This window comes from Aegilops tauschii, chromosome 5 (assembly GCF_002575655.3).
Source record: "Aegilops tauschii subsp. strangulata cultivar AL8/78 chromosome 5, Aet v6.0, whole genome shotgun sequence".
Taxonomy (NCBI): domain Eukaryota; kingdom Viridiplantae; phylum Streptophyta; class Magnoliopsida; order Poales; family Poaceae; genus Aegilops; species Aegilops tauschii.
Window position 1 is genome coordinate 480,464,488 of NC_053039.3, and position 21,829 is coordinate 480,486,316.

Below are 21,829 nucleotides of genomic sequence, written 5' to 3' on the forward strand. Positions count from 1 at the left end.
AACACCCTTGCACGAGACGAAGGCAGGAAGACACAAAACAGTGCCATCATGAGCACGGATATGTATGACAAAGAGACAACTGAAATGTATGCTAACATAACAGACATTGTTCAGTTGCAGTATATCTCCTGTTTCGAGGATCATCGGTGTGTGGTTCTGTTGTGCTGTCGTTGGTATAACCTGTTTTCCAGGATCGCAAAACCCAGAGTTGATGATTATTTCAAATCCATCAATGTCAAGGCGGCGTACCAGACCAATGAGCCTTTTATTTTGGCAAATCAAGCAACACAAATATTTTTCTTGGAAGACATATTTGCACGTAGCGATGACTGGAGAGTATTGCAAAGGTTTGAGCAGAGGAATTCGTTTAATGAAGTTGCACAACAAGATGATGCTTACACTGCTCCTGATGTACAAGATAACACAGATGTTCCTAATATCTTTTAGAACCATCACGTCAATGACGCCGGCGAAAAGATTGCCTGTCGTGTTGTGGACATACAAGAGTTGATCAAGAAGAAGCCAACGTTCGAGGACGTTGAGGACAAAGAAGAAGATGACACCGTGGGGAATTACGATTCAGACTGATACACATGGCGAAGATGTTGACGCTGCTGCTGCCGATGATGATTACATTGCTTTTGTCGTATTTGCCTGTCAGAAGACGTTTTTTATCTACTATGTGAAATTGTGTTTGCTATGACAACTGAAACCTGATGAACATGTTGTTTAGTATTTTCCTGTGAGAACATCACTTGTTATGTATGCTGTTGGAGTTATGCCCTAGAGGCAATCATGTGATGATGATATTTCCATATGTATTCATGAGTCCTTTGTATTGTCCTTGAACATCATCAATGATATGTATCAATAAGTATGTGACTTGTTTGTGGAACTATGTATTGTATGATGATTGTTTTAATGGTCCCTAGTTGATAAGGTTATGCGGACACATATCCTTGACTAGTATACGACTCGGTTGATGACTATGTTTCACAAGTCATGTGCATGGAGATGCTAAACCGATAGTATGGGCTCGGGGATGGAGATCACCGAGCCGGACAGACCCACTTTGAGACGCAGCGAGATATAGTCATCTGTTAGTCTCAAGTGCAATGTCTATGCCATGTCCTAGACCTGAGGTCCTCGCATGTTCTTGGGATGAGGATCGACTCACTTAGGGTGTATCAAACGCTACTCCGTAACTGGGTAGTTATAAAGGTAGCTTTCAGGTGAGTCGTGAGACATGCCGCGAGACATGGTTGACCAAGATGGAATTTGCCCCTCCTATTTGGAGAGATATTCTCTGGGCCCTCTCGAGTGATCAGATTCGGAAAGCATGGCCATGCGACTTAGGTTAAGTGTTAACCCAGTTTGGGAATATGTATCATGGTTTCGAGAAGAGAGGTCGAGCTAACACAAGGGTGACAAGTACTCGCCTTGAGCTTGACAACAAATATCGTGAGGCAAAAGGAATGTTGCATATGCCACATTGTTGAGGTTCGTCAAACGACTTTACGCCCACATGGGAGTTGGCACGTTCTGCTAGGAGCCGCTACCAACTATCGATTTTGGTCGTGTCCATGTGTACGTGAACCTATAGGGTCGCAGACTTAAGGGGCTGCAGCCCATTCGGATTGGATCTGAGTGGAAAATGGATGTGGACTCCTAGTGGGCTCAAGTGTTGAGCCCATCTCGGAGGTCTATATAAAGGGGAGTGGGCACACCACTTAGGGTTGATGGGATTGAACCCTGGTTAGCCACCGCCACTCCCCATGCCCATGCTGCGCGACCGGACCTAGCAGTCCGCCGCTCGACGCTGCTCCCCGTACGTGTGGATACCTTGGAGGCATCGCATCTGCGGTGCTTGGACGAACCGTTCGAGGGAACCGCGAGGTGCCGTTCGCAGGAGATCACCGTTCGGGTCTTTGCTGTTCGTGAGAGATCGGCAACGCGAGGAGGAGACGGCCCGGGAGATCGGCTACACGCATCACCAACTCTACTTCCGCTGTGGTGACTACGCGTCTAGTGGTAAACCCGATCCCGTGATCTATTTCCAGCAGCATGATCTTGGGTGCGCGGTAGAAAATTTTATTTGGCGCTAGCGTAGTGTACCGCGTGTTACAACAGTGGTATCAGAGCGTTCGCTATGTGGTAATAGATTCGATGATATGCATATGAGATATGTAGATCGGTTCAGGTGCGGGTCGATGAGATCGGTCGCGCATGTCAGTGTTGAAGGTTGGTTTCGTGATATTGTTTCCGTGATCGTGATGCAGAGGTCGTGACACGACTTACCCCTACCGGTCGGTTGTCCGCCATCGGGGTAGACAGTGGAACGTAAATCCGGATGCAGCACGCGAAGATCAATGAGATTGATCGAATCGGAACATAGATCAACACCTTGGAAATGTGATTTCCGCGGTGCTGAAATCTGTTGGAGCGGTCTTGGTAAAACGGCTTTAACTTTTGCATACGAACTCCGATTTTGCTCCACGACCTGTCAAACTGAAGCTAACAAAAAGCTGGATTAGCGGCGAAATTCTAGAACAGGATTTCGGCGCTTCTGGCTAGGCCAAAATCCGCTTGGAAGATAGAGTTTCAGGAGGTTTTATCTTCGGCGGTAGAACGTCTGGCTCGTTTTTGCAGGGAATGACTGTGATTTGGTATAGCCCATGTATGTTGCTTGTATATTATTGTTTCATGACCTGCGTGTCATGAGTGCGGCAACCGGCAGGAACCATATGGTTGTCCCATTATTGTATTAATGACCTGCGTGTCAACATGAGAAGCCATGTAATGTAATTTACTTTCAGTAGCTATTAGTTTTTAATAGCATAGTATCTTATGTAACACTTGGCGGTTGACACCATGGCGTGGAGATGGAGATCACCACGAGGACAACCATGCATGGGCAGACTGCGCACGTGGAGATGGAGATCACCACGCGCTGTGAAAAGGGGCTATACCATATCACACATACATAAACTGCCTGTGAAAGTTTATCCCTTTTATGCACCCTTCCTTTTGCATGGTAGATGTTTTAAGTAGGGTGATCCCTCAAAGAATGTCAAGTACAAATGCCTCCCCAATTGCTGCACCTTCACATATCAAGTATATTTAGTGGCGGGCCTATGAAATTAGGGTGCCACTAGATCTCCTTGAAGTGATGGGTTTGTGTCGGACACTTACACGCGGAGCATTGGTTGACTTGTCGTGGCTATCAAAACAGTTTTGGGCTACAAGGCATAGGAGTTGGCGAGGCATGAGATGTCCCCAACAACAAGAGTCGTATGGAGATACGATTAGCAAGAGTTGCTTACCGAGTGATCTTGTCCTCTAGCGGTGATGAAAAAGCTCACTAGTTGACATGTTGATCTTGGATCTTGAATCACTAAGTATCAACCGAGGGATGTTGATTTTAGTGGGAGTAATGATCTTATTAAAATGTTTAATATGAATTACTCTTCATGAATACATGTCTTAGTGTTTTGCATATTTCTGTTGTAGATCAATGGCACCACCTGCTCAAGTTGCCCCTTTTGCGTTGAAATCAATCCTGGAAAAAGATAAATTGAATGGAACAAACTTTACCACCTGGTATAGAAACCTGAGAATTGTTCTTAGGCATGAGAAAAAGGAACAAGTTCTAGAGAATCCGCTTCCAGAGGAACCTGCCGATAATGCTAATGCCACAGCCAGAAATGCCTATTAGAAACTCGTTGATGAATCAAACGAGATCAGCTGTCTCATGCTGGCTTCTATGGAGCCCGATCTGCAGCAGCAGTTCGAAAATATTGAGGCTTTCGATATGATCGAGAACCTTAAGAGCATGTTTCAAATGCAGGCTAGGACCGAAAGGTTCAACGGCTGGCGATCCTTGATGGATTGTAAGCTGAAAGAGGGTGATCCACTGAGCCCGCATGTGATCAAGATGATCGGGTACATGCAAGCTCTGGATAGGCTGGGCTTCCCACTTGGGGATGAGTTGCCCACAAATACAATTCTGGGTTCTCTTCCAGACAACTATGGGCCGTTCATCTCAAACTACCATATGCATGGGATGGAAAAGAAGCTCACTGAATTGCATGGGATGCTCAAAGTGGCAGAGCAGGATATCAAGAAAGGTACACATCGTCAAGTGTTGATGGTGCAGAACTCGGCTAAGTTCAAGAAGAGCTGGTCCAAGAAAAAGGCTAAGGCAAATGGCAAAGAGAAGGAGGCAACTCCAACTACAGCCGCTGCGCCTAAGTCAGGGACGGCTTCGGGGAGTATTTGCTTTCATTGCAAGGAACCCGGACACTGGAAAAGGAACTGTAGCAAGTGGCTTGTCGAGAAGGGCAAGAACACTGGAAGTATGACTTCTTCTTCAGGTACACTTGTTGTATATGTTATAGACATTTATCTTGCTGATGTTTCTTGTAGCTCTTGGGTATATGATACCGGATCGGTTGTTCACATATGCAACTCGATGCAGGGGCTAAGCAGAACTAGGAATGTCGCAAGAGGAGAAGTTGACATTCGCGTCGGGAATAAAGCAAGAGTTGCTGCATTGGCCGTCGGCACCATGCAACTTAATTTACCTTCAGGATTTGTAATGGAACTTGATAATTGTTATTATGTTCCTGCTTTGAGTCGAAACATTATTTCTGCCTCATGTTTGATGAGACAAGGTTATGAATTCAGTATTAAGGACAATGGTTGTTCTATTTACTTGAATAATATGTTTCATGGCTTTGCACCCGTTGTAAATGGGTTATTTATCCTAGATCTTGAAGGTGAATCAGTATATGACATAAATGTCAAGAGGCATAAGCCTAATGAGATAAATCCGACTTACATCTGGCATTGTCGACTAGGACACATTAGTCAAAAGCGCATGAAGAAGCTCCATAATGATGGAATTCTAACTTCGTTTGAGTTTGAATCATTCGAGACATGCGAGTCTTGCCTACTCGGTAAGATGACTAAGACTCCTTTTGCAAAGAGTTGCGAGAGGGCGTCCGAGTTGTTGGAACTTATACATAGTGATGTATGTGGACCAATGAGCACGACAACCAGAGGTGGTTTTCAATACTTCGTGACTTTCAGCGACGACTTGAGTAGATATGGATATGTCTACTTGATGAGGCACAAGTCAGAAACTTTTGAAAAGTTCAAGGAGTTTCAGAACGAAGTGGAAAATCAACTCGGCAAGAAAATCAAACTTCTATGATCTGATCATGGCGGTGAGTATATGAGCCAGGAATTTGATGATCATCTGAAGAATCATGGAATAGTTCCACAATCGACTCCTCCGGGTACGCCAAAGAGAAATGGTGTGTCAGAACGGAGGAATCGGACCCTGTTGGACATGGTCCGATCGATGATGAGTCAGTCGGATTTACCCTTGTCATTTTGGGGATACGCTCTAGAAATTGCAGCTTTCACACTAAACAGGGTACCATCTAAGTCCGTAGATAAGACACCATATGAGATATGGACTGCGAAGAGTCACAGTTTGTCTTTTCTGAAAATTTGGGGATGTGAAGCATATGTCAAGCGACTCCAGTCGGATAAGCTCACACCCAAATCGGACAAGTGCATATTCGTGGGATATCCAAGGGAAACCTTGGGATATTACTTCTACAACCGTGAAGAGGGAAAAGTGTTTGTCGCTCGACATGGAGTTTTCCTTGAGAAAGAGTTTCTCAATCGGAAGGCTAGTGGGAGGACGGTCCGACTAGAAGAAATTCGAGAACCACACGGGGACGTTCCGGTAGGTGATACTGTCACACCGGAGTTAGTCAGGGAACCCGTAGTGGAGTCGACACAGGTTCCACAGAGGTCGGAAAGGTTACGCAATTTGCATGACTGCAATGGGTGGTTCTTGGAGAACAACGAGCCGACTACGTATGCGGAAGCGATGGAGAGCCCTGATTCCGAGTTATGGCTTGAGGCCATGAGATCCGAATTAAAGTCCATAGATGACAATCAAGTTTGGAACTTGGTTGATCTGCCAGATGGCGTTCGAGCCATTGAGTGCAAGTGGATCTTTAAGAAGAAAACTGATATGGAAAGAAATGTCACAGTCCATAAGGCTCGACTTGTTGCTAAAGGTTATCGACAAGTTCAAGGAGTTGACTACGATGAGACTTACTCACCGGTAGCGATGCCTAAATCAATTCGGATCATTCTTGCTATAACAGCATATTTTGACTATGAAATATGGCAGATGGATGTCAAAACGGCTTTCCTTAATGGAAATTTAACCGAGGATGTGTATATGACACAACCCGAGGGTTTTGTCGATCCAAAGAAGTCTAGCATGGTATGCAAGCTTCAGAGATCCATTTATGGATTAAGGCAAGCATCTCGGAATTGGAACATTCGTTTTAATGAAGCTGTCAAAGAGTTTGGCTTCATCAAGAATGACTGTGATCATTGTGTATTCAAGAAGGTCAGTGGGAGCTCAGTTGCATTTCTGATCTTATATGTGGATGACATATTATTGATTGGAAATGATGTTCAAATGCTTGAATCTGTCAAGGACTCATTGAAAAATAGTTTTTCTATGAAGTACTTGGGAGAAGCAGCTTACATTTTGGGAATCAAGATCTATAGAGATAGATCGAGAAGGCTTATTGGATTAAGCCAGAGTGCGTATATTGACAAGGTGTTTGTAACACCCCAAAATTTTGACCTTGTTTATTAATTAAAAAATTTGCCAGGAAATTAAATTTTTTATTTTCTGGATTTATCTTTTGATTTCAGAACCCCTCTTCTCTTTAATATTGTGGGTTTTTACCTCAAGTGGAAACTTTCCAAAAATATTATTGGACTTGTATACTCTCTCAATAAAACTATTCTTTATCAGTGGATTTATTTGCATAATTGTTTTTCCTGAGCCTTATTCTTTTAAAATGATTTTTCATAAATTTGGAGCCTCTTGTGCACTGCAACCATTTGATAAATGCATTTAAAATTTTCACCAAAATTTGGGGATGTCATGTGATGTTTCCACATCACTTTTATGCAAAAATATCTTTTGGTCATTGGAGATTTTGAGCTCTACACCAAATTTTCAAATCTGGTCCAGTAGGTATTTTTGCACTACAACCTATTTAAATATTTCTTTAAAAATTCTTTCAAGTGTTTGGAGATGTCAGTAGATGCATATAATTCAACTTCATGCAAAAACCCATGAGTGTTCTTTGAAAAATTTGAGCAAATCATCCTCTTTTGCTCTCTGGTCCAGTTTGGCTTTTTCTACTGCAACCCTAATTTATTTTGCTCTAGTGACCATGAGCTTTTTCCTGCTTGTAGTCCTCCCTACAAAACCCTTAAGTCCAGAAGAGTGGACCCATTGGAGTATTTTTGGTTCATGCAATTACAGCCTTTAGTTTCTGTCCAGAATTGGTTTTCTCAAAAACTTGCACTAACTAGTTTCTAGTTTTGCCAAACTAACCTTGCCACCACCACCTACATCTAAAGGGACACTGGTCTGGAGTGTTTGGCCACTCCAAGAGTTGCCTAGATGCACTTAGCATTCTGTCGAACACCTTGAGTGCATGGACAGATTTGGCATGATTATTAGTCTGCATTATGAACTTGATCCCCTGACCTTACAAGCTTGTCCACTGATCTCCTTGCAAACCCTAGCCTAGACCTGGTAGTCCCCAGCCTCATCCTAATCCTCTAGCACGCCCTGGCATTTCGTCGAGCATGTAGCGTGCGTGCGCTGGGCGCGCCCAGAGCGCACGTTTTGCACGCGCGCGCACCGAGCCGCCGCGTCTCACTGCCGCCCTCCCCGCGCTAGTGCTGACCCTTGGCCACTCACCGCCAACACGCCCGACTCCTCCCTCGCCGCAGAGCCGCTCCTGGAGCTCCACAGCGCCACCGACGCAAGCCGCCACCGCCGCTCCGACAGCCCCTGCCGTGGACGGCGCCGCCTGAGCCACTCCAGCGCGCCAGCTGCCCCTTAGAAAAGTCCATCCTCATCCGCTCGCCCTGCCCAACCCGCTAGCCTCCGCCACGTCGCCCTGCAGCTACAGAACGGCGGTTGCCGGCGTTCTTATCCACGGCCGCCGCGGAACCGACCCCAACCGCCTATAAAAGGGACCCCGAGCTCGACCAGGCACCCAGGCGACCTCAAGCCACTCCACCAAAGCACCCACGGCCAGCCAGCGACGGCGGGAGGCCTTCTTCCCCATCTCCGGCAGGTTCGGCCGCCGCCACGCTCCGGCCCCGCTCGTCGCAACCAGAGCCGCACCCGTCCAACCAGTGCCACCATCCCCTTCCCCTCGGTCTCGCGGAGCCACCCAACACCTCAAACTCGCTCGGGGACCACCGTAGCGGGAAGACCCAATTCTCCCGAAGCCGCCGTCCGCCGCGAAGCTCGCCGCCGGCGACTCCCTCCGTCCCCGCCACCCTCTCGACCACCGGGAGGACCGCCCTGGAACCGCGGATCCATCCCTGCCCTCCGGAGCCCGCGAGGATCCGCCAATCGCCGGCGTCGATCGCCGGAATCCCGCCTCCGCTCGGGCAGAGGAAGAGGAGGGAGAGGCTACTGGTCAAACCTGACCGGTGGGCCCCGTGGACCCACTGTCAATGACCCCGAGCCGGCCCGCGCTGTTTTAAGTGAAAGCGTAAACCCAGAAGTACATCTCCTCCGTCTCGAAAACGTATTCCTATTCGAACCGTTTTCTTTTCTGTTTTATTTAAAAACAGAACTTTGACTGGCTATAACTTTTAAAATATAAGTCCAAATGACTTGATTCTTTTTCTGTTGTTTCTCAAATTCTGTCTAGTTTATTTTCGTATTTATTTGAAAAATTTCCAAACAACTTTTTTGTTCTGTTTTGAAACTATGTGTTAATTTGAATATTTTCAAAAATAGGATTTTTGGAGAGAGGAGAAAACTTTCAAAAGTTCTGGAATGCACCCTGCCTCTCCACAACTTGAAGGCAAGCATTCTGAACCCTGGCATAATATTTTTTTGTGTGTTGTTTGATACGGTTACAACACCACCTTGACATGGAGCATTCGTTATTTTATGTGACGATACGATCATACGCGTGAGTGCATAATGAGATTCTTTGCTGTTAGAAATGGATATGCTAGTGATAGTAATCATCCTCGTAAGCTTGTCATGCATACCGGAAGGAAGCCGGGAAAGTCTCTGTCTTGGGTAGACACGAGCTTGTCCCTAGTTCCTCGTCGAGACGAATGTGTCCGGTATGGCATGATGAGGTATGATGAGTGGTGATTCTATCTGTTATTTGAAATATATTTGTTATGCTAATCATACAGGGAATACTTGAACCTCCTGAGTCGGCCGTAGATTGAGTCTTGTTCCAGTAACCCCCATACTTGTTTCGTACTACCACTTGTCCCTGCCGCAGGTAGGGTACGGTTCAGTAAGTTGTCAACCCCTTACTAAGCACACACCATAGAGAGAGGCCATGGTGGAAGATACCGGAGGCATCCGGTAGGCATGCCACCTGGTCCGGGGGCATGGGTGTTTCCGGTTGTAGCCGAGGGGAGTGGCTTCCCTAGTTTGCGCGCGTTATAAATTTTGTGATCCCATGCTAATCGAGGTTGTAGCCTCCCCACTTAGAGTTTTGCTTGACAGGTGTCGTGGGTGATTCCAGACACCGGTAAGTTAGGCTGGTGTGTGTGCGGTTAGGCGTGTTTTCGATTAAAAGACCGTAGACGGAATTAGTCCCGATGGACTAAAGGAATCCGTTACTCGTGGGTAAAGAGTACACCCTCTGCAGAGGTTAAATCTATTCGTATAGCCGTGTCCATGGGTAGGGACTACAGACTGACATGGGTCTAGTGTCGGTCTTAGTGTTGGTCTTAGTGTCGGTCTTAGTGTCGGTCTTCGGAGGAAAAACTGCTAAACCAGAACATTGATTATGACCTGTGACATATGAGGATTATGATTATTATTATTGTGGACTAACCATTTACATTATTTGAATTATTGAGTATCCCTGGGACGGTTCTACCTCCTAGATATTCACTGTGATTATTCTTATATAGGCCCTTTATGTGGTGTCGCTCAGACGCCCGACTGCGGCATGCTTGTTATTTATTTATTCTATAAGCCCTTTATGTGGTGTCGCTCAGACGCCCGACTGTGACATGCTTGTTATTTGTTTACTTTATAAGCCCTTTATGTGGTGTCGCTCAGACGCCCGACTGTGGCATGCTTGTTATTTAAATTCTTTATAAGCCCTTTATGTGGTGTCGCTCAGACGCCCGACTGTGGCATGCTTGTTATTTCTATTTTTTATAAGCCCTTTATGTGGTGTCGCATAGACGCCCGACTGTGGCATGCTTGTTATTTCTTTTATTTATAAGCCCTTTATGTGGTGTCGCTCAGACGCCCGACTGAGGCATGATTTATCTTATTATCCTTTCGAGGCGTCGCTTCAGACACTCGATCGGTGCATTCTATTCCTACTCTCGTATTGCATATTCATATTTTATATGAACAACCTGCATGCGTGCATCATGGATTTTGTTTATTTCGTGACTGACGTTATGATCATAGAATGTTTCGGAGCATGATTATCCCTTGTTATATTATACCTGTGTTCATAATGTTTGCGAGTACATTCAAAAGTACTCACTGGCTTGTCCCTGGCTATTGTCTTGGCCAGATTTCTCGCATGGAGAGGAGCGTTGCGACGACAGCCCCGGAACCTACGCAAGGATGATAGCAACCTCGCCAAGATAGGAGTTATCTTGGTCAGCTTGGGAAATGGAGTCCCATAGACGCAGATGAACCACAAACCGCTTCCGCCAACAACCACTAGAAACCAATTGTTGTACTCAGAGACCACAATGGTCTTGTACTACATATTTTGTACTTTGCTTGGAATTTCTGTATCAAGTTGGTGCCTCATCAGCTAACAGTAATCCTGGGGCTGGTGAACACAAGGGCCATTTTCTGGGAAATTAACATCCCGAAAACCGGTCCTGACAAACTTGGTATCAGAGCCAGGCTGACCATTGGCTAATCCTATCTTAGCCAGGTCAATAAACCTAGGTTAACCGACCCACCAGACCTTAACCTAACCCCGGCCAAGCTTCCCGTGTAAGATAGCCACACAGTGACCCCGACACCTTTTGGCAGTCGGTGCCCAACCTATCAGCCTAGCCCGTCGATCACGCGCCAGTGACCAACACATAAAATGTCTCATTCGCAAGCGTGCGAAGGAAGGCTCTGTCTCCTTTTTTCTATAAAAAGGGCACACTAGCCTCAACACAGCACAGCACAGCCTCTTTCCCAAACCGAGCTACGATGCTTGGACCCATTGTTCACAATGAGACCACAGCAACCAACCTTGGAGGTTTTGTGACCGTGCTCGCAAACCTCACCCGCCGTGCCTATGCATTAGAAGAGCCCCCAGAATATGTTGTGTACCAAGGACCCATGAGCGGTGAGAGCCGTCAATTCTGGGCCACTGTGCACATCTATGGTAGGGGTCTATCACCAGAACGCCCCTACAGGTTCACTGGAAGGACCACTTCCTTTGAGCCACAAGCCATCCAACTAGCTGCTCGAGAAGCTATAGTTCAACTCCGGCACTTGTCGCCCAGAGTTAACTATCGCTCGTTCTACTACTACCCCAGCCGTGACGGGTATGGTAGGCCACCCCAGGTTGTCAACGGAGATCACGAGACGGATCCTGCATTGTTGCATCTTGTGCGCTATGTAAATGCACTAGAGGAATTGTTCGATCAGATCACCCTGGATCTGATCGCAGCTCGTGGAGAACTGGTTCGCCGAGCCCCGGCGAGAGGAGAAAGTGAGCCCGACGCCGACAACCCAGTCGTGTTGTTCGGACACCCGATCGAGTCCGTGAGGACTGCCCCAGCCATCGACCAAAATACTTTGGTGTCCCCAGAAGTGCTTCGTCGCCTTTTGGGAACACGCTCCAACGGGATTGTGGCCAACAATCCCCGGGATGGTCATCATCGCTACCCCGACCCTGCAGCCCCTCAACCTCATCCAGCTAATCCCGACGGTGAAACCCGTGGAGAAGCCTCGACGTCCACAAGACAAGCACGCTTAGATATTAACGTGGTAGACTAAGTCACTCGAGCAGTACCAAGCCTTAGTATTTCTACGCCTTGTAATTGTGTGATCCTGTATCACCATTATTAAATTATGTCTGCTTGTGCGCCCCTATTTTTAATAGTAGCCATGCATAAGTACGTCAGCGTACAGTTACATTTTAAATTCCGGGCGCGGCTACCAGAACCACATTCGACGACACCCACAACAATGCGTCACATTTATGAGATATGTGTATCTGTAACATTGACCCCGACCCCATAGAGCAGAACCGACAAACTAGTTACCCTTCACCGCGGTAAATAACCCAGCCCCAATGCTATATAAAAGGCCACCTCGTAACCTTGCCAAGTATCCCTCATCTGGTGCACAACTCTCACAGCCATTTTCTTGCCATGCCGACCCCCAGTATTTATCTGAGGACTCCAGACGCAACCCCGGGTAGTTTTGTTAAAATATTGTGGGACTTTACCTACAGTACCATGAGTGCTATCCATCCACCCCAATACGAGTTGCTCAAATCGAGGATCACCCCATCCACCTCGAAATATGGGGCAGTGGTGCACATCCCTCCCGCAAACCCAAACCAAGACCCAACGGAAGTCTCCTTCGTGGGGAAATCCATGCCGACTCCGCAAATGGCCATAGAAGTTGCTGCATACGAAGCGCTTGCTCGCCTTCGATTCGCGGTACCCTATGCCAGCGAACGAGGGTATTATTACTTTCCGAGTCGTGCAGCACCTGGAGAAGTAGCATGTTTTCCCGGTGGACGAATTGAGAGAGACCCGGTACTGTCCAACCTTGCCCAGTATGTTATCGCTCAAGAGCGTTTGACTCAGCGGGTAATGGGTTATCTCCAGAGCCTCGCTGATTTAAATCCTCAGATCGCTATTGGCAGACCACTGAGGCCCGACCAGGAGAGACGCATTCATCGGCTAGTCAATCCGCTTCCCCCGATAGAAGAAGAGTGTGCCCCAGTACCAGAGACGTTTTCGCAGGACCCTATCCATTTACCGTTTTCATTGTAAACGTCACCGCTATGCTTATTATCCCAGCATTTATTTATGTGTTGCGACTTGTGCGTGGTATCCTAGATTTGTGCGACGGATCAAATATTTGGTTTCAATTATGTGAGCAGTTTTACTGCTGTTAATTTTGATTAAACTATTTTTCACTCGCGATAAATTCTGAAGTGAGACTTTCCCTGAGTTGCTGCAGCGTATACCTCTTCACGACTTAGATTTTCATTCACGCAGCACCATAACAGCAGACCCACAACCACAACCACTCGACCACGTGCGCTAATTACAAATCCTCGTGCACATTTTGCACCTAACTGATCACACCCGAGCACACCACAGTCTCAGTAGGAGAGATTTGTGAGTAATCATTCGGGCGCAAGTTGCTCTAGCACACTGACAGCAGTTAGCACTCGATGCCGCACCTAATCCTCGTGATCACTGCCACCGCGAAGAGCCAACACTCGAGCGGCAGCATCACGACGATCATCAAGGATCATCGCGCACAGGAGCACGGAGAACCCCAGCAACGCCGCCAACCCTCCGCACATCAGGACCACGTACCAGTCCGGCATCGCCTCCGCCATTAGAGCCTCGTCTCGAGCTCCTGCAAACAGAAATGGAGGAGAATGAAGGAGAAGGAGAAGCGAGGCCAGGTGTGAGGAAGAAGAAAGGAGCACCGCAATCATTTTATAGCTCGAGATCGGTGTACGGTGGGCGAGGTCCACCAGCGCCGCTCGTCGCTCGATCGCCGGTGTTCGGAGGCGAATCCGCGAGCAGTGCCAACAGTGCACTGGCCCGCGAGGTGAGTGCACGCTGCACCGGCAGCTAGCACACCGTGCACTACCGCAGTACGGCCTAGATGCCCTACGCGCTAGACGTCGCCGGTGGAGAAAGCGCGGGAAAGCACGCGGGCGAAAGGAAGAGGAGAGAGCCAGAGGTAGAATAAGAGACTGACAGTGGACCCCGGGTCCACCTATCAGCCAGAGGGAGCACTGTGCTCTCGAGTACGACCAGCGTATTTTAGTAATTTAGAATTTCTATTCTAAATTTACTGTAACCAAAGTGGAAATATCTCATTTTTTCCCAACCATGGATTTTTCCACGCAACGCCAGTATACCACACTGTAGTTTTACACCACTTATTGCCCTCTTACTGTAGCCACATTTTATTGCATAAGTAGGATGATTTTTTTGGTAAGGGCGATGGTTGTTCAAAACGGCTTTTAACAAATCTCGAGGACGAGATTTTTCTTAAGGGGGGTAGTGTTGTAACACCCCAAAGTTTGACCTTGTTTTATTAATTAAAAATTTTGCCAGGAAATTAAATTTTTTATTTTCTGGATTTATCTTTTGATTTCAGAACCCCTCTTCTCTTTAATATTGTGGGTTTTTACCTCAAGTGGAAACTTTCCAAAAATATTATTGGACTTGTATACTCTCTCAATAAAACAATTCTTTATCAGTGGATTTATTTGCATAATTGTTTTTCCTGAGCTTTATTCTTTTAAAATGATTTTTCATAAATTTGGAGCCTCTTGTGCACTGCAACCATTTGATAAATGCATTTAAAATTTTCACCAAAATTTGGGGATGTCATGTGATGTTTCCACATCACTTTTATGCAAAAATATCTTTTGGTCATTGGAGATTTTGAGCTCTACACCAAATTTTCAAATCTGGTCCAGTAGGTATTTTTGCACTACAACCTATTTAAATATTTCTTTAAAAATTCTTTCAAGTGTTTGGAGATGTTAGTAGATGCATATAATTCAACTTCATGCAAAAACCCATGAGTGTTCTTTGAAAAATTTGAGCAAATCATCCTCTTTTGCTCTCTGGTCCAGTTTGGCTTTTTCTACTGCAACCCTAATTTATTTTGCTCTAGTGCCCATGAGCTTTTTCCTGCTTGTAGTCCTCCCTACAAAACCCTTAAGTCCAGAAGAGTGGACCCATTGGAGTATTTTTGGTTCATGCAATTACAGCCTTTAGTTTCTGTCCAGAATTGGTTTTCTCAAAAACTTGCACTAACTAGTTTCTAGTTTTGCCAAACTAACCTTGCCACCACCACCTACATCTAAAGGGGCACTGGTCTGGAGTTTTTGGCCACTCCAAGAGTTGCCTAGATGCACTTAGCATTCTGTCGAACACCTTGAGTGCATGGACAGATTTGGCATGATTATTAGTCTGCATTATGAACTTGATCCCCTGACCTTACAAGCTTGTCCACTGATCTCCTTGCAAACCCTAGCCTAGACCTGGTAGTCCCAGCCTCATCCTAATCCTCTAGCATGCCCTGGCATTTCGTCGAGCATGTAGCATGCGTGCGCTGGGCGCGCCCAGAGCGCACGTTTTGCGCGCGCGCACCGAGCCGCCGCGTCTCACTGCCGCACTCCCCGCGCTAGTGCTGACCCTTGGCCACTCACCGCCAACACGCCCGACTCCTCCCTCGCCGCAGAGCCGCTCCTGGAGCTCCACAGCGCCACCGACGCAAGCCGCCACCGCCGCTCCGACAGCCCCTGCCGTGGACGGCGCCGCCCGAGCCACTCCAGCGCGCCAGCTGCCCCTTAGAAAAGTCCATCCTCATCCGCTCGCCCTGCCCAACCCGCTAGCCTCCGCCACGTCGCCCTGCAGCTACAGAACGGCGGTCGCCGGCGTTCTTATCCACGGCCGCCGCGGAACCGACCCCAACCGCCTATAAAAGGGACCCCGAGCTCGACCAGGCACCTAGGCGACCTCAAGCCACTCCACCAAAGCCCCCACGGCCAGCCAGCGACGGCGGGAGGCCTTCTTCCCCATCTCCGTCAGGTTCGGCCGCCGCCACGCTCCGGCCCCGCTCATCGCAACCAGAGCCGCACCCGTCCAACCAGTGCCACCATCCCCTTCCCCTCGGCCCCGCTCGTCGCAACACCGTAGTGCGAAGTCCCAATTCTCCCGAAGCCGCCGTCCGTCGCGAAGCTCGCCGCCGGCGACTCCCTCCGTCCCTGCCACCCTCTCGACCACCGGGAGGACCGCCCTGGAACCGCGGATCCATCCCTGCCCTACGGAGCCCGCGAGGAGCCGCCAATCGCCGGCGTCGATCGCTGGAGTCCCGCCTCCGCTCGGGGAGAGGAAGAGGAGGGAGAGGCTACTGGTCAAACCTGACCAGTGGGCCCCGTGGACCCACTGTCAGTGACCCCGAGCCGACCCGCGCTGTTTTAAGTGAAAGCGTAAACCCAGAAGTACGTCTCCTCCGTCTCGAAAACGTATTTCTATTCGAACCATTTTCTTTTCTGTTTTATTTAAAAATAGAACTTTGACTAAACTTTGACTGGCTATAACTTTTTAAATATAAGTCCAAATGACTTGATTCTTTTTCTGTTGTTTCTCAAATTCTGTCTAGTTTATTTTCGTATTTATTTGAAAATTTTCCAAACAACTTTTTTATTCTGTTTTGAAACTATGTGTTAATTTGAATATTTTCAAAAATAGGATTTTTGGAGAGAGGAGAAAACTTTCAAAAGTTCTGGAATGCACCCTGCCTCTCCACAACTTGAAGGCAAGCATTCTGAACCCTGGCATAATATTTTTTTTGTGTGTTGTTTGATACGGTTACAACACCACCTTGACATGGAGCATTCGTTATTTTATGTGACGATACGATCATACGCGTGAGTGCATAATGAGATTCTTTGCTGTTAGAAATGGATATGTTAGTGATAGTAATCATCCTCGTAAGCTTGTCATGCATACCGGAAGGAAGCCGGGAAAGTCTCTGTCTTGGGTAGACACGAGCTTGTCCCTAGTTCCTCGTCGAGACGAATGTGTCCGGTATGGCATGATGAGGTATGATGAGTGGTGATTCTATCTGTTATTTGAAATATATTTGTTATGCTAATCATACAGGGAATACTTGAACCTCCTGAGTCGGCCGTAGATCGAGTCTTGTTCCAGTAACCCCCATACTTGTTTCGTACTACCACTTGTCCCTGCCGCAGGTAGGGTACGGTTCAGTAAGTTGTCAACCCCTTACCAAGCACACACCATACAGAGAGGCCATGGTGGAAGATACCGGAGGCATCCGGTAGGCATGCCACCTGGTCCGGGGGCATGGGTGTTTCCGGTTGTAGCCGAGGGGAGTTGCTTCCCTAGTTTGCACGCGTTATAAATTTTGTGATCCCATGCTAATCGAGGTTGTAGCCTCCCCACTTAGAGTTTTGCTTGACAGGTGTCATGGGTGATTCCAGACACCGGTAAGTTAGGCTGGTGTGTGTGCGGTTAGGCGTGTTTTCGATTAAAAGACCGTAGACGGAATTAGTCCCGATGGACTAAAGGAATCCGTTACTCGTGGGTAAAGAGTACACCCTCTGCAGAGGTTAAATCTATTCGTATAGCCGTGTCCATGGGTAAGGACTACAGACTGAGATGGGTCTAGTGTCGGTCTTAGTGTTGGTCTTAGTGTCGGTCTTAGTGTCGCTCTTCGGAGGAAAAACTGCTAAACCAGAACATTGATTATGACCTGTGACATATGAGGATTATGATTATTATTATTGTGGACTAACCATTTACATTATTTGAATTATTGAGTATCCCTGGGACGGTTCTACCTCCTAGATATTCACTGTGATTATTCTTATATAGGCCCTTTATGTGGTGTCGCTCAGACGCCCGACTGCGGCATGCTTGTTATTTATTTATTCTATAAGCCCTTTATGTGGTGTCGCTCAGACGCCCGACTATGGCATGCTTGTTATTTATTTACTTTATAAGCCCTTTATGTGGTGTCGCTCAGACGCCCGACTGTGGCATGCTTGTTATTTAAATTCTTTATAAGCCCTTTATGTGGTGTCGCTCAGACGCCCGACTGTGGCATGCTTGTTATTTCTATTTTTTATAAGCCCTTTATGTGGTGTCGCATAGACGCCCGACTGTGGCATGCTTGTTGTTTCTTTTATTTATAAGCCCTTTATGTGGTGTCGCTCAGACGCCCGACTGAGGCATGATTTATCTTATTATCCTTTCGAGGCGTCGCTTCAGACACTCGATCGGTGCATTCTATTCCTACTCTCGTATTGCATATTCATATTTTATATGAACAACCTGCATGCGTGCATCATGGATTTTGTTTATTTCGTGACTGACGTTATGATCATAGAATGTTTCGGAGCATGATTATCCCTTGTTATATTATACCCGTGTTCATAATGTTTGCGAGTACATTCAAAAGTACTCACTGGCTTGTCCCTGGCTATTGTCTTGGCTAGATTTCTCGCATGGAGAGGAGCGTTGCGACGACAGCCCCGGAACCTACGCAATGATGATAGCAGCCTCGCGAAGATAGGAGTTATCCTGGTCAGCTGTTCCTGTGGGAAATGGAGTCCCATAGACGCAGATGAACCACAAACCCCTTCCGCCAACAACCACTAGAAACCAATTGTTGTACTCAGAGGCCACAATGGTCTTGTACTACATATTTTGTACTTTGCTTGGAATTTCTGTATCAAGTTGGTGCCTCATCAGCTAACAGTAATCCTGGGGCTGGTGAACACAAGGGCCATTTTCTGGGAAATTAACATCGCGGGAGATCGGCAACGCGAGGAGGAGACGGCCCGGGAGATCGGCTACACGCATCACCAACTCTACTTCCGCTGTGGTGACTGCGCGTCTAGTGGTAAACCCGATCCCGTGATCTATTTCCAGCAGCATTATCTTGGGTGCGCGGTAGAAAATTTTATTTGGCGCTAGCGTAGCATACCGCGTCTTACAACATATGCTGATTTGTGTTTGGTGATTGTATGACGACTAAAACATAATGACATTGTTGTTTAGGTGTACTCATATTTGGCTGTGAAACTTGAATTTGATGACATAGTTTGCTATTGGACTGCAATTTGCTCGACGTCTTCGAATGAGAACAAAGCTGACCCGACAGGGCCTCTGCTAATTTATTTATTTATTACCAAAAGGGACTCTGCTATTTATTTATTTATGAGCAAAAGGGGATACCCCCTGATTCCCGTTAATAGAAATCATTAGATGTTCGCAACACTACGCCCAGCCTGCTACACAGGTTTCATTCATTACTAGTTTCAGCAAAGTGCTCATGTCATAGCCACTGAATACATCACGAGTGCTACATACACTGCAAATAAAGAGACAATCATGCTACAGAGCACATCGATTTTGCCCATTATCTTCACAAGCTCTTTCATCTCCTCATTGATGTCAAGGCCGTTCAGCAGCTGTTGCTTGGCCATGATCAGAGGAACTGCATCTTTAACCTTCTGCTCTGCATCTTCCTCTTCTGTCGTTCCTTCAGTTACTTGTCCAACACCCCAACCTGCTGGTATTGGGATTCCTCGGCTAACCTAATAATCAGCATAGTTGCACTGCCCCACATCAGCAACTTCCCAAAAATACAAATCACATGAATCTTCCCTTTTCTGCACGAATCAAATTGGAAGATCATCAACCAAACTATTAAAAAAATCAGCAACTGAAAGCAGCAGAACAACACTTAAACATATTATTACCCCGTGATTCGGGCATTTGTAGAAGACTCGGCCAGGGTTGAGGATTGTGGTTGAGACGCGATGGATGACTCTGCGTGATTTGCAGAAGTAGCACCACACCAACGGCAGCGGGTTGCGATGAGCAACGGCTGCGGTGCGCGTGCCGGCGGGGGTGTGATGAGACCCACAGGCGATGTTACGGGTGGCGACTTGGCGCATATTTGGTTGTTGCCTGCTAAAGAGCAGGTGGACGAGCAGCCAGCGGACATGGTTGCTGCGGCCAGAGCTTCTGATGCTAGGCAGAGTAAGTAGAGAAGAGGAGAAGCGAACGTTGGATATGTCAGTTTCATTACTTGCAGAGTAGCATAGCACCATATATAGTCATAGTCTAGGTTTGGATTCGAACCAGCTACAGGAGCACGTCTCTCTTTTTTCTAAAACTCAGCAACGTCTCTTTACTGGTACATTAGCTTGTTCTGTACGCCTTCTCAAGTCTTTGATTCCTCCACCTGATATCTGGGACCCACCGGAAGGGCCTCTGTATTTCGCAAAAAAAACGTGCCCCCCGCTGACAGGTCGGACCCACCAGCTATCTTCGCACGCAAGGAAGTGCCTCCTTATTACGCACTAAAAATGAATACTCCCCCTGCCAGCTGGAACCCAGCATAGTGGGAGGCTGACTTGTGGGCCTACCAAGTTGACGGGGACGGAGGGCTTTGTCAACTTAGTCAATATGAATGATTCTAGCTCCAGTTACCGTACGATATTCATCCAATGACAGTAGTGCTTCTTCAACCTCTAGTCTTCTTGCTCCAGCCGCCCAAACCAGCGCCGGTCGTGCTGCGTGCTCCTACCTCCCGTGGCCGGCTGTGATGCCGCGGAGGCCTCACCGCCCCCTACTACTCCTACTGCTGGCCAGGGCATCCCTCTACTCACCCACACCCCCTGTTATTATGCGGCGACGACAACCTCACACCGCAGCCAAACCAGTGAACCCTCGTACTCCTCTCCGCGTGGGCATCCACTGCCGCGTCTTCTCCGGCTCCGTGTCGTCCCCTTCCTAGGCCTCACCGTCGTCCACCGCCTTGGTGCTCTCGGCGCGGCGTGGTCAATGTGGTTAACGACCGACTTCCATCGGAAGAGTATTGTACGTGGAGAGGTTGACAGCTGGGTCCACGGCCGCAGCTGGAGTTTTTTTGTGATTTGCCAAGTAAGTCGCTTTGTTAGGCCTGTTGGGCTGCAAATCTTTCAAGACGAGGAGAGCTTCATTCGGCTGGCCGAGAAAATGGCCTATCAGTAATGAGAAATGGGTTGTACATTTTTAAAACACATCAAACCGGCAATTAGTTTCAAATTTCTTTTTTTCATTCCGAGATTTTAAATTGCATTGATTTTTATGCGTGGTCAATTTGTTGGATTTTATATTGATATACATTTATTTTTAAAATCAGTTTGAATGTGACTCGAAATTTCGGGATTAAAAACAGTTCGGACCGTACCGAAATATGCAAAATTTCGTATAATTTTTTAACCGTGGCCACAATATGGGCTGTAATGCTAACAAAAAGAATATGGGCTCCAAAAAAATCTTAAGAAATAGCAAATGGGCTGTAAATTATTAGAAATAATGGCAGATGGGATGTATGATGTTTTCCACAGATTTGAGGCTTTCCTAAAAAAAGGTTGACGCACATCCAGTGACTGTTGGATGTCCATCCAACGGCCGTCGTGCTTCTTCAATCTCTGCTCTTCCTGCTCCAGCCGCTCAAACAAGCGTCGGCGGGACTGCCTGCTCTCTCCTCCCCGCGGCCGGCTGTGCTGCCGCGCAGGCCTCACCGCCCCACCATACTCCCATCGCTGGCCTAGCCATCCCTCTACTCACCCACATCTGCTGTTATTCTCCGGCGATGGCAGACGAACCAGTAAACCCTCATACGGTCTTTCCTGCCTCCGCGTGGGAAACAACTGCCGAGTCTTCCCTGCCTCTGTGTCGTTCCCTTCCTAGGCCTCGCCGTCGTCCACCGCCCTGGTGCTCTCGGCGCGGCCTGGTCAACGTGGTCAACGACCGACATGCATTTGAAGTGGACTGTACGTGGAGAGGCTAACAGCTGGGTCCACGGCCGCACGCAAGGAAATGCCTCCTTATTACACGCAAAATAATGATTCCTCCACCTGACATCTGGGACCCACCGAAAGTGCCTCTATATTTCGTGAAAAAAACGTTACCACCGCTGACAGCTTGGACCCAC